Genomic DNA, 14532 nt, shown 5'->3' on the forward strand with positions numbered 1-14532 from the left:
CCTAGAAGTGGGATCACTGGGTCAAATGGGAGTTCCATTTTTAATTTTCTGAGGAAACTCAATACTGTTCTCCACAGTGGCTGCACCAGTTTGCATTCCCACCAGCAGTGCATGAGGGTTCCCTTTTCTCCGCATCCTCGCCAGCACTTGTCATTTGTATTTTTAACAACACAAGAATAAAATAAACACATAATTTTAAAAAGGGAGGCGTCTCTAGGAGAGGATTGTCTAATAGAACTTTCAGCAAAAATGGAAATGTTCTATAATCTATGTTGTCCAATATAGCAGCTGGCCACATGAAACTACTGAACACATAAAATGTGGCAAGTGAGACTGGGGAACTAATTTTTAATTTAGTTAAATATCAATTAATTAAAAACTAAAAAGCCACATTTACTGCTGGTTAGCTGATTAAACAAACAGCTTTAGAAGAAAGAAGGCAGATTTTAGGAATAGGAGCTAGATTTCATTGTCTATAGCTTTTATAGACTTAAACATGGAAATTATAATTTTGAGAAATTAGATTTTTAACATAGGCAGAAACAAATATAAAATAACTAGAGGCCTGGTGCACAAAATTCGTGCACAGGGGTGGGGGGTGTCCCTCAGCCCAGCCTGCACGCTCTCCAATCTGGGACCCCTCAGCCCAGCCTGCACGCTCTCCAATCTGGGACCACCTGGGATCGGGCCTAAATGGGCAGTCGGACATCCCTCTCACAATCCAGGACTGCTGGCTCCCAACTGCTCGCCTGCCTGCCTGCCTGATTGCCCCTAACCGCTTCTGCCTGCCAGCCTGATCACCCCCTAACCACTCCCCTGCCAACCTGATCAACACCTAACTGTTCCCCTGCCGGCCCCATTGCCCCTAATTGCCCTCCCCTGCCAGCCTGGTCACCCCTAACTGTCCTCCCCTGCAGGCCTGTTTGTCCCCAACTGCCCTCTCCTGCTGGCCCGGTCACCCCTAACTGCCCTCCCTTGCCAGCCTGGTCGCCCCTAACTGCTCTCCCCTTGCAGGCCTTATCCCTCTCTCTGCCCTCCCCTGTAGGCCTTGTCCCTCCCAACTGCCCTCCCCTGCAGGCCTGGGTCCCCCCCCCGCCCCCAACTGCTCTCCCCTTGCAGGCCTGGTCCTTCCCAACTGCCCTTCCCTGCTGGCCATCTTGTGGCCGCCATCTTTGACCACATGGGGCAGCCATCTTGTATGTTGGAGTGATAGTCAATTTGCATATTACTGCTTTATTATATAGGATAAGGGATTTTAAAAACTCTGTAGGCCATATTTGAATTAGAAGTGTAAGTATGGATTATGATGGATTTTATATTAAGAAAAACTATCTCCTAGCTCTGTCCATTGACAAAATCCTAAAATAAGGAACAAACGAATTGCAAAGAACATTCCTAGCACCAAGATGTAGTGTCTAAATACTATTTCCCTTTAAAAGAAACAAATGCTCCTACTAAAATATCTTATTCCACATTTGAGGGAGGAAACATATAAGATGAATCTACAAATCTAAAAATGTGGTTACACTAGAAAGCAAGGAAACTATCAGACACCAGATGGAGTGTCAAAAGGGCTCAAGAGCCAATGAAGAAGCTCATGATAGCAAAAGATGGAAAAATTTCACCATCAATAAGAATTTTATCAGCAAAGGATTAAAATACATCAGATATGTTTAAATCCATGGGGTCATATAATACTTAAAAAAACACACAACTAATTAGCCCTGGAAGATGCTAGGGAACCAACTTATTCACCTGACAATTGATATAATAAAGAGAAAAAAAATCAAACATATATCTTGCCTATTTTGTTACAAGCTGTATTTCAAAATAGTAATAGCTTTAATTGGAAGTATTTCTTTACAGAATTATTCTAACAAATGAAAAGAAAATATTAGAATGACAAAATTAAAATATTGTCATTTTGTACCCATAATGAAATAATAATCACTATTGGCTGCTTAACACCACAGAATAGAAATAAGCAGACACTGTGCCTCCAGGTAGGACATAATGAGACCTCTGAAGTAATTTGCTTCCCTTCAAGGAAAAATTAAATCTGATTCTGATAAAATCTCTAAATGTAAATGATATTTTACAGAAAATACAAGGAAACAAAATCCAGACTGTGGCAAATTCTACTAGGAAAAACCAGTTTCTTTAACAGAAGCAGAAAAAGAAGAGACAGAGAGGGTTATCTATATATTAAGAAAGGGAACAGGCACTTATCTATGAACCTTGCTTCAATATAGACTTAAACATGGAAATTATAGTTTTCAGAAACAAATTATATGCAAACAAATTATAAAGAAAAGAAAGTTGTAAGAGAGAAAATTTAAACAATGAATGGACATTTAATGATTTTAAGAAACTCCCTTGCTTTAGGTGAGATATGATATTATGCTTAATTTTTAAAAAATTCCTTATCTGCCCTAGCTGGTTTAGCTCAGTGGATAGAGTGTCGGCTTGTGGACTGAAGGCTTCTGGGTTTGATTCTAGTCAAGTGCATGTACCTCGGTTGCAGGCTCAATCCCTGGGGCCTGTGCTAGAGCCAACCACACATCGATATGTCTCTCTGTGTCTCTCCCCCTCCCTTCTACTCTCTAAAAATCAATGGAAAATATCCTCAGTGAGGATTAACAAAACAAACAAAAAAGAATCCTTATCTTTTAGAGATTTATATTGAGATATTTACAGATAAAATTAAATAATGTCTGAGGTTTGTTTCAAAATAACTTAGGGGGAAGTAGGTAAAGGTAGAGTTGAAATAAGATTGGCTATCTATACTAATAAAAGGGTAATATGCTAATTAGACTGGGAGACCTTCCAGGAGACCTTCCAGACGTTCTTTTAGACAAAACCATGATGGACGGGGCTGAGGTAGAGGTGGTTAGAGGCCAAGGGCAGTTGTTAGTGATCAGGCCAGGATAGGACGGCAGTTGTAGGTGATCTGGCTGGTAGGGGACAGGGCCATTGGGGGTAAGCAGACCAGCAGGGGGGCCAGTTGGGGGCAAGCAGGCCATCAGTGGGGGTCAGTTGGAGGTGATCAGGACAATGGGGAGGCAATTTGGAGTGAGCAGGCCAGTGGGGGGGGGGCAGTTGGGGGTGAGCAGGCTGGTGGGGGGGCATTTGGGGGCAAGCAGGCTGGCAGGTAGAGTGGTTAGGGGCAATCAGGCAGGCAGACAGGCAAGTGATCGGTTAGGAGCCAGCAGTCCTGGATTGTGAGAGGGATGCCCGACTGCTGGTTTAGGCCCGATCCCTATAAACCGGCAGTAGGACATCCTTCAGGGGGTCCCAGATTGGAGAAGGTGTAGGCCGGGCTGAGGAACACCCCCCCCCCCATGCATGAATTTTGTGCACTGGGCCACTAGTCCTATATAATAAAAATGTAATATGCAAATGGGCATTTCGTCTTGACGCTTAACGACCGACCTCGTAAAGACCAGATCATGGATCAGTAGGAGGGTGGGACAGCAAGCTACAAGCGGGGGGGGGGGGGAGGGGGGCGGAGAGCTACAGGAGGGGGCAGGGTAGCAAGCTATGAGGGTGGGTGGGAGGTGGAGCTACAGGAGGGTGGCAGCGAGCTACTGGCACATGTATTCATGAGCAGGGCTACTAGTGAGTTAATAGTTATGTAAACTAGGTGACAGAGACACATGGCTTCACCACTGTAACATCTCTACCTTTGTATGTTTGAAATTTTTCTTCGTAAAAAATATTTTTTGAAAGCTAACAAACTTAAGATTTTACTTTCTAGTGTATTTAGTGTGTGGCAATCTAATTCTTTATGATAATTTGTTATTGGATATGAAATCAGCAATTCCAATAAGCAGTAATATTTTAAAAATATGTAAACTGGCCTGCAGTCATGAAAGAAAATATTTACACATTTAAAAATTGTCTAGGCCTGGGGTGGGGGGAAAGGGCGAGCTAGAAGGGGTCAATAGGAGAAAAAAGTGGATATATGTAATACTTTCAACAATAAAGATTTAATTAAAATAAAAATTGTACAGAAAAAAAAGGATGATGGACTAGAGCAATTAAATGACTTCACCACTTATCATCCGTATAAAGCTGGAGAAGTCACCTAACTTCTCAATCTAAATTTGAACCTCAATTTTCTCATCTATAAAATAGAAATAATAATAGTAACTTCTTGAGAGAATTATTGTAATGATTCAATGGGATAATTCAATCACTACCATACAATAAGCACTCAGGAAATACCAACAATTATATTTACAATTCAAACATACGAGATGCTCAGTTAATTCTGATTCATGTTCCTTGTAAGGGTCTTTCCGTTTTAAGTCCAATATAATTAAAAGTTGATTATATGGAATAGATGAGGATGATTTGATTTATATGCACATAGCAGAAGTAGCTCAATCATCTAGTTAGAGGTGCCACCTAACTTTTCATTGCAAAGGGTAAGAATCCACAAAACATTACCTGCCACTCATCTTATGCATAAGCCCATTTCCCATCCCAAATATATGCATATAGTTAAAAAAAAGAAAATATTGCCCAGCCAGTGTGGCTCACTTGGTTGAGCGTCATCCTATGCACCAAGAGGTCTCTGGTCAGGGCACATGCCCAGGTTGTGGGCTTGATCCCCGGTAGGGGGCGTGCAGGAGGCAGAAAATGGATGTTTCAGTCTCTCCCTCTCCCTTCCTCTCTTTTAAAAAAAAATCAATAAAACCATTTTTTTTTTTTAAGGAGATATCCACTGCACCAATATCCAAGAGTCTTGATCCCTGGGGCAACTATTTTTATGGCTTCTACTTTTATGCTTATATATTTCTTGAATTAGCATGTTTAAACTATGGAAGATGAGGATTTAATTAAACCTCAGTTTAAAGGGTTACAATATGCAATTACATGTTGGTTATGCAGGATTTTCTCCTTAGAATTCCTAATTGTCCTTTCCCCACTACCCGCTCCCTCCTCCCGCCTAATTGAAAGGAAAAGTCATCCTTCTATCATCACAGACATCTACCAGTTTGTCATTCTATATACAACCTAAATTCCATTCCATTCTTCCCCTTACAGATATTTTTTGTGGAGACCTGTGATTTTCTACTCAAACTTAAACCAGTTACTTTCTAGATCTGTTGCACTGCTGTCCTTCTGGAATTACTTTTATTGTGCTCATAAGTTAATCCACCATTTCTAATAGCCTATGCCAGTGGTCGGCAAACTCATTAGTCAACAGAGCGGCAAACCGGGGCTCTCGAGCTGCATGTAGCTCACGAGCCTCAGTTTGCCGACCACTGGCCTATGCCATAACTTTATTAGTTTTCATTATAATTTTACCAGTCCAAATCCTCAAATACCTTCTCCAGAAAGGGTGTATGAGTTAGGAGGTAAGTGTTCTAAGTCCTCGCATACCTGAGAATGTTTTTATTTTGTCCTCATATTTGATAGTTTTCAGAGGTTCTGAATTCTAAGTCATTTTCTCTCAGAACTTTGGAGACTCTGTTCCACTCTTCTAAACCTTCAGAGGTGCTTATGAGATGTGAGTCATTCTTTCAATCAACACTTTTTTAGCTCTATTTAGCTCTATGTAAGAGTAATGACAACAAAAAATGCCTCCCTAAGGATGTTTACACTGTAGTTATGCTCATCTGTTTCTCATTCCTTTACAGGTTATCTTTTTTTTTCCCCCCCTCTCTAAGAGCTTTTAGGATTTTCCTTTCTATTATACTGAAACTAGAGGTCTGGTGCATGAAATTTGTGCACTCACAAATTTGTGCAGGGGGTCCCTCAGCCTGGCCTGTATTCTCTTGCAGTCTGGAAGCCCTTAGGGGATGTCCGACTGATGACTTAGGCCTGTGGGGAGCAGGCCTAAGTTGACAGTCAGACATCCTTAGCACTGGCGTGGAGGCGGGAGACGCTCTTGCCACTGCCGCTGAGCTCACCAGTCATGACCCTGGCTTCTGGTGCACTGACCACTAGGGGTAGTTCCTGCGTTGAGAGTCTGCCCCCTAGTGGTCAGTGTGCATCATAGTGACTGGTTGTTCTGCTGTTTGGTCTATTTGCATATTAGCCTTTTATTATATAGAATTTCACAATGATGTGCCTAGATGTGGGTCTTTTTCACTGATTGTGTTGTCCCTTGTTCTCCCTCTTCCTTTTGATATGGAAACTTGTATTTTTAAGTAGCAGAAATGTTATGCTACCTTTTTGATAAGTGACTCTCTCTACTCTTTTTGAAACATCTACTGGTTAAATTAGAGACATGTTCTCTTTTTCTTTTTTGTACTATTCTCAAAGAGATTTATTCAATTTATCTTCTAAACCACGCAATTGTTTTTTTTTTAATTTATGCAAACATCTTAATTTCCAAGAACTCTTTCTTGTTCTGATTTTTAAAAATAATTATTCTGTTTTACTTTACAGAGGCAATGTATTTTCATTCCTCTGAAAAAACTAAATAGACATTTTGTTTGTTTTAAGGTTTCTTCTGATCCAGGAATTATCTGTTTCATCTGGTGACAGTTTTTCTGTTTGTCTCAGGTTTACTTTATACCAGTGGTCGGCAAACTGCGGCTCACGAGTCACATGCGGCTCTTTGGCCCCTTGAGTGTGGCTCTTCCACAAAATACCACGTGCGGGCGCGCACATACAGTGAGATTGAAACTTCGTGGCCCATGTGCAGAAGTCAGTCTTCGGCTCTCAAAAGAAATTTCAATCCTTGTACTGTTGATATTTGGCTCTGTTGACTAATGAGTTGCCAACCACTGCTTTATACTGCTATTCTGTTTTTTGTTTTTTTCTTTGGAGGCAAGTTTTGGTTGTCCATTGATACTTAAGAAAGAAGAAAAAGGAAGAATGAATGGAAACCATGTACATGTGAATTGGGGACTTCCTTTCAGCTAGAATGAAGAGGGATTATCTCCAGACACAAATGTCCACCTGGGCAACTCTTTTCTGTGTGTGTGTGTGTGTGTGTGTGTGTGTTGCTTGTTTTTTATTTCCAGAAGAAATTAACTCTGCATTTATGAAGGGTGTAGGGCAGGGAATAATTACACTGACTGTCACTGTACATTGGGCTTGGGTAGGAAATAAAGCAAAACTACTTCAAATATAGTTTTTCAATTATTCTTCCTTCCCATTTTCAATCATCCTTTTCTTCTGACTTTAAATCCCAAGATTCTCTGAGATTCTGTTTGATATTCTGTTGGATACATTAGAATCCCTGTTTGCTGCAGTTTCTTCATGAATATTTTAGGACATAGTTTCCTCTGTTCTAATCTGTTTCATCTATCATAACTCTTTGCCTCTTTCAGGAATGTGTTGTAATTGCTAATCTAATGAGAGTACACCATCATTCCTTCAATGCTAAAAGTTTGTTCTTTTTTCCCCCTTATTATTATTTTGTCTCCAAAGAGAGAGAAAACAAATGCATATGGTCAGAACTACATCACTCATAGCAAACATGTCATTTTAAAGCCAGTTATTTTTACAACTTGATAAAGCAATCACTTTTCCAAAGTCCATGAAACTGCTATTCAATTCATGTACCCATTAATTCAAGAAAAAATTACAGATGCCATTTTAGACAATAAGAAAATCAAGATGAGCAAAAATATACTATGAGTTCCTCTAGGGCAGTGGTTGGCAAACTCATTAGTCAACAGAGCCAAATATCAACAGTACAAAGATTGAAATTTCTTTCGAGAGCCAAATTTTTTAACCTTAAACTTCTAATGCCACTTCTTCAAAATAGACTTGCCCAGGCCGTGGTCTTTTGTGGAAGAGCCACACTCAAGGGGCCAAAGAGCCGCATGTGGCTCACGAGCCACAGTTTGCCGACCACGGCTCTAGGGCAGGGTCTGGCTCTTCTATCAAAGAGAAGCAATGAAGAAAAACAGCCACAATAAATTATGTATGGCCCTAGCTGGTTTTGCTCAGTGGATAGAGCACTGGCCTGCAGAATGAAGGGTCCCAGGTTCAATTCCGGCCAATGGCACATGCCTGGGTTGTGGGCTCGATCCCCAGTAGGAGGTGTGCAGGAGGCAGCCAATCATATACCGTACTTGTATTATCCTGTACTCTGTTACAGTTCTTCATGACAACAAACAAGTAGTATTTCTTAGAAAAGATAGCAACCCCAAAATCAAAGCCTTCCTAGAGAATAGAAACTTAGGCACTTGTGAAAAGACACTTTTAAAAATGTGGTCCTTAGTCCTTATAAAAAAAATCATTGTATGGCTGACAGTGCTGTCAGAAAACAGTTTAAACAAGCAAATAGGCAAACAAAAGTTAACAAGTTAAAAAAAAAAGACATGAAATATTAGACGAAAAGAAATAGACAAAGATGAGATAATACAACTACTAGAATAACTACTAATGTTTCTTATAAATTTATAAACACAAAGCTTAATAAGATTACATGACAATTTAGCACAGGTGAACCCTGGGGAATCATCCCTTTCTTTACATAAATTAAGGAAATTAAGGCCCACAAGACAAAGTGACTTACCCAAGATCACAGTTTATCTAAGATCTCAGAACTAAGTAAAACTTGAAATGGACTACAAGTTTTCTGAATCTTAATTGGGTGACCTATTCAATATTTCACTATCAACAATCATATGAGAACTACCTCATCTGTGAAGCCACCTCCATCTGCAACTATCCCATACTGTAGTCCTCTCCTTGCTAAAACTGAAGAAGCATTTCTGCTCCTTTTTAGAGCTAAACCTCTCATGAGTGTCCTTCCCCACACCACCTCACCATCTCAAAAATTGTGCTCCTGCAATTGTGTCCTCTCTACGGGATCCTTTCTGTCAACAAAGAGGCTCTAATAAAGCTGTCACTTGACTCCATGTCCTATTGCATTTACAACCCAATTTCTCAACTCTAATTTCCAATTGATTTTTAAGCATAATCTATAACCTAGAATATTTCTACTTCTTTTCCAACCATTTTCTTCTGAATCCCTACTAGTCAGGTTTTCATCCCCACTGAAATACCTTTTGTTAAAATAAACCACAACTTTCATCTTGGCTAAATCCAATTTTCTGTCCTATTCGACCCTGACCTCATAGCATTTGACACAGCTAATTATTCCTCCCTTTATAAAACACTCTATTTTCTTGCTTAGCTTCCACAGCCATCAGCTTCCACAGCCATCTGCTTCCCTGGTTTTCTTACTATGTAACTGGCTGTCTCCTCTCAATCCCCTTTGTTAAATCTGTCTCCTATTCCTGATCTCTAAATGTTGAAATGCACAAGGCATGACATATTTGTACTTTTTATCTATACTCTCTCCTTAGGTAATGTCATCTAGACTTCTTTTAGCTTGACTTTCAGATTCATATATCCACCTTCCTATCTGACAACTCCATCTAAGTCACTTCACACTTACATGCCCAAAATCAAAATTATGATCCACCACTCTTTCCTGCTTTTCTGATCTCATTAAATGGCACCCTCATTTACTAAATTACTTGTGTTGCAAATTTAATGATCATTCTGGATTCCTTCTTAAGCTCATATCCCACATCCAAACCATTTGTAAAACCAGGTGGTTTTTATCTCCAAATATATTCCAAATTTGATTGTTTCTTACCATCTCCACTGCTTAGTCCAAGCCACCATCTTTTTCTCACTTGAACTTATGCAATAGTCTCCTAATTGATAGTCTGCTTTCATCCCTGCTTCCCCAGTTAGAAAACACTACTTGATACAATGATCAATTGGCATTGCTCTCCTGTTTAATACCCTTTAATGGCTTCCTACAGCCATCATATTCCTTAATCAAACATGCAAATTCCTATAAGGTCTAGCCCTTGTTGCCTACTTCTTCATCCTTACCTCATGCAACTCTTTCCCTTATCTGCTTTTTCAGCCAAGCAGCCTCCTTTTGTGCCTCAAAGATGCCAAGCTTATTGCCAAATCACAGACTTTGTACTTGCTGCATCCTTTATTTACCTAGAAGGCCCTTTCCTTAGAACTTCACAAAGATGGGTCCTTTTCTTTATCCTGTTCACAGCACAAATGCCACCTTCTCAACGATGGCCCCATGACAGTTCTATTAGAGTGAGTCCAGTCACTATCTTATTACTATTTTTCTTCATAGACCCTGTTACTATTGGAAATAAGCTTACATTTGTTGTCTCTCCCACTAAATATAAGATTCATGAGAACAGAAGTTTTTTCTGTGTAGTTCACCATGGTAACTACAAAACCATTTACTAATTTTTTGAGGAATAAAAGATTATTTTGTAATGCTATTCCAAATAGAATATTACTAGTTTCATTGTATAAAATTTGCCTTTCTGTTTTAAAGGAAATGTTACATCTTCCCTCTTTCAAATAATTGCCATGAAGCTTCATTAAATCTCTAAAATTCCCAAGAGAAAAGTTAGCAAATCAAAGAGTTTTGCTCAGAACCATTATCATAGTAAAGTTGGAATATTATTATTGAGTTAATTTTAAATAACTAAGATGACCTAATAGGGCTTCAGACAAAATAAATTTTACTTATAGTTACAAAAATAACTTCTATTTAACTAATATAAACTAGTCACAATATGTTAACTAAATAAAATTAATTTTTCTTACAAGAAAAGTATGTAGATTAATAGAACATTGAAGATTTATATTCCATGTATAGTTCTCCAACTAATTCATTCTTTGTGACCAAGAATGAATTGGTTAACAGTTGTTCATCTGTTTTCCCTATCTGTACAGGGGTAACTAGATAAAAACAACAACAACAACAAAAAAAACACCTCTGAAAAACTGTCTTACCCAATTTAAATTCTTAAGATGTGTTTATTTTCTAAAATGGCCAAGAGTGCTATCATAATAATGCTAGAAACCATTAAATCTAACACTTGGCATTTTTCATCCAAAAACAAACTTTCTTCCTAAAGAATGTCCCTAATAGTATAGGTTATACAAAACAGGTCATAAAAAAATTAAGCTCCTTCAGTACCAGAATGCCTCCTTTATACACAGTTTCAAATGACTCAGGATATAGAGTCCAAAATTCCCATTTTCTCCACATCCTCTCCAGCACTTGTTGTTTGTTGATTTATTTGGTGGGAATGCAGACTGCTGCAGCCACCGTGGAAAACTGTTATGGAGTTTCCTCAAAAAATTAAAAATGGAACTGCTTTTTGATCCAATGATACCACTTCTGAGTATATATCCTAAAACGCCAATCAGAAAGAATATATGCACCCCAATGTTCATAGTAGTGTTATTTATAATAGCCAAAGAATGTTTATGCATATATGCATAACTCATGGACACAGACAATAAAGTGGTGAAGGCCTAGGAGGTGAGAGGCAGGGTGAAGGGAGGCAAAGGGGGGATGAGGGAGATGAAGGACATCTGTAATAGAGTCAACAATAAAAAAGGAAAAGTTTAGTTTTGAGAGAAAAAAAAACTTGTATAAAATCAAATAATTGTTCCTGTCACTTCTCTGTGTTCAGCTTCTTTGTATAAAACACTGCTGCCTGGCTACCTCTGCTGCCAGCAAAAGAGCTCACACAACAGACGAGATGAGTATAATAAAAATAAAGTAAGAGCGAAAAACATACATAAGGAGAGCGCTCTCCCCCAAAAGAAAAATAACCAAAGATAAAAGTAAAGACAATATTGCTGCATTAAAATTGCAATTGCTTCTCTCCCACAAAGGAGAAAAATGATTAGAAATTAATAAAACCAAGTAAATTTTTCCATTCCTCTACCTATGTTCCAGAATATTCCTAAAGCTTTTCCTTATTCTACATTTATTTTCATGACACTACTCTTTCTTTAAAATCAAACTATGCTTAGATTTTAAATATGGTCTCTTAGACTCTTGGTCAGATCACAGTAAATGCTAGACTTAAAATTTAAGGCATAAATTAGCCTCTCTTAAACAATGGATCCAATTAAAGCATCTTAACTTCTTTGAAACAATGGGTCAAATTAAAGCATCTCAACTATAGTACATATTCCTAAAGTTTAGTCAATCAAATGAAACATTACAGAATATTCACTCATTCATGAAATATTTACTGAACACCTAGTTCCTAGTGTCAGGTACTGAATTAAGGACGGAGCTGGAGATACAAAAACAAGACACAAGTGATCCTCTACCATTAATAAACTCCCAGCCAAGAAGAGAAAGGTAACGTAAGAGTGTAAGTACTAATGATAAAGGGAAGTAAAGTGGACTAAGTAAACTCAAAACTAAGATTAGAGGACAGAAGGAAGTTTGGAAAGGTTTCTAGAGGCAATAAGGTCTAAATGGAGTCTTTCGGTACTAGCAGAGATTAAGCACAAGTATGAGTTGGGTAGTAGGCTTAGGTTTTAAGGGGGTGGCATGGTAGACGAGGTTAGTAAAAGAAGACAGTTGGTGGGGGAAGACCTTATTTTAGTAAGAGGAAGGAGCATGTGCAAAGTAAAAGGCATAAAGCAGCTGACTTCAAGTAATCAGGCCACTCCTGATTATATCTGGGTAGAAATAGGGCCTCATCTCTGGGCTACTCTGGGGGTGTCTCCTGGATTACTCACCACACCTGGGCAAGCCTCTTCTTCAGCCAGGCCAGAGGGATTTCAGTCTCGACCAATGTTCTCTTCTCACGTTTCCCAGGCCCATGTTACTTTGCACAATAGATGTAGTGAGCTCAGGAGGGTGAGGGTTGTGGAAAGTCCGGGAGGGAGGGAGCACTGTGGGGCACGGATGGAGGCCACCCCACCACCAGCTACAGCACAGAGCCTCCTGTACCTGCAAGGAGTTCCGTAGGCCAGGAGCCCTTCTGAGAGTACTTGCAGATGGTGGATGGCTCGCTGTCCACCAGCTCATGTGAGAAGAGGCATTGGTTTCCTTCCTGACACTCACCACAGCATATAATAACACTGCAGATAGTTTTACAACTGTGCTAATATAGTGGTTACTGAGCACTTGGAATGTAACTAGTCAGAACTGAGATATGCTGTAAGTGTAAAATACACATGGGATTTTGAAAACTCAGTACATAAAACATCTCTTTAATAATCTTTTATATTTGTTATATGTTTTGGATTAGATAAAATATATTAATCTCACCTGTTTGTATTTTCTTGAGTGGCAACTGAAAAAAAAAAGTTAAATTATTTTATGTTTTAATGTTACGTATCGAACCCAAAACATATAATATAAAAGAGATCACTAAAGAGATATTTTATGTTCTTCTTTATGTACCGAGTTTTCAAAATCCCATGTGTACTTCACACTGACAGCATATCTCACTCCTTGGTCCTGCCAACGTAAAACACCAACTATGTGAGCACCCACGCCAAATCGTCTATGCCCAGAAGGCCCACTTTTTTGTGTGTGTTTTTTGCCAACCCTCTTTCCTCCTCTCATTCCATCCCTAAACGAAGTGTAAATTACACACACACACACTCCCCCGCCCACGCTGTAAGAACCCTTCCCCTCTAACCACAGTCTTCATCTCTTATCTATTGGGACCCAGAGTTACCAAAAGCCTCACAGCCTCCTTTCCCATCTCCAATCTCCGCAGGCCTCTGGGGTTTTCAAAACAACGCCGAACCCCTTCTCTACGTTTTCTGCACTTCCTTCCGTCTCTTCTGGAACCCAACAAATAGAACACCCCTTCCTCCGCTCCTCCTCCTGTCTTCCCAGTCCCGCACCTGTTGGCCCACCTCCCCTCCTGCCGGCCCTCTCCCGGCTGCAGGCATTTCATTTCTTTTCCCAGGACTTCCTTCTCCCCGCGTCCCCAAATCCTCCCGCACCCCTAATCCTTTCATCCCTCCCGCTTTAGCAACTCGACTCGCACGCTCCCACTCACGAACGCTGAATCGCTAGCTCCCCCCACCCTCACTCCGGTCCCACCTGGTACCCCGCAACTCCTCACGGTCTCCGCGCCCACCCCCGAGCCCACCCTCAGCCCGCCCTGGCCCCGCCTCGGACCGACGCGGCGTCCCACCTCCTTGCCTTCTCTCTGGGGACCCACTCCCCGCCGGGACCTCAGCGTCTGGCCGCCGGAGAGTGGGCTCCTGGCCCCTGCGGCAGCCGCGGGGCGGGCTCGGAGGTCGGCGGGGTGCGGGAGGTGTGAACACCGGAGGAGGGGCGGGGGCGACAGCTGCTGGGTGGCGGGCAGAGCGTGGCGACCTCGGCTCCAGGGTAACGGGGGCGGGGGCCCAGACGCCACCGCGGGAGGGCCGCAGCCAATGATGCTCGCCCGGATTTTCCATTGGTCTCTGCTGCCAGGTGGCCCCTTCTATTGGCTTCGGTGGAACTGGGAGGCGGGGCGATGAGTCCAGGAGAGGGCGGCCATTGGTCAAACCGCTTGAGCTTTAGCGGCGACCCAAGAGCAGGGAGGTACTTAGCGCCGACGCTCAGGGACAGTCGCCTGCGGCCCTTTAAACGGAGGGAGTGAGACCCCGAGTCCGAGCGTCCTGGGCCTCGGCGGGTGGGAGCAGGTCGACGCGCGCGGAGGGGACGGGGGTTCGTGAATTGTGGAAATTGGAGACTGCGCAGTTGAAAACGTTAACAATAGTCTCGAATCCCTTTCGGAA

At 41.1% G+C, this 14532-nt stretch overlaps 1 protein-coding gene across 1 annotated transcript in view; it reads right to left on the minus strand.

Annotated features, from left to right (window-relative positions):
- The window catches only part of LCA5 (lebercilin LCA5), a 35387-nt gene extending 21410 nt beyond the window's left edge, over window positions 1-13977 (minus strand). Inside the window, exons 1-2 of the mRNA XM_008142988.3 lie at window positions 13941-13977; window positions 13058-13082 (exon numbers count right to left, since the gene is read on the minus strand). The gene's annotated coding sequence lies outside the window, so the exon portion shown is untranslated. The remainder of the gene's footprint in view (window positions 1-13057; window positions 13083-13940) is intronic.
- Between the last annotated feature and the right edge of the window lie 555 nt (window positions 13978-14532).

Source organism: Eptesicus fuscus, chromosome 10, assembly GCF_027574615.1.
Source record: "Eptesicus fuscus isolate TK198812 chromosome 10, DD_ASM_mEF_20220401, whole genome shotgun sequence".
In the NCBI taxonomy this organism is placed as follows: domain Eukaryota; kingdom Metazoa; phylum Chordata; class Mammalia; order Chiroptera; family Vespertilionidae; genus Eptesicus; species Eptesicus fuscus.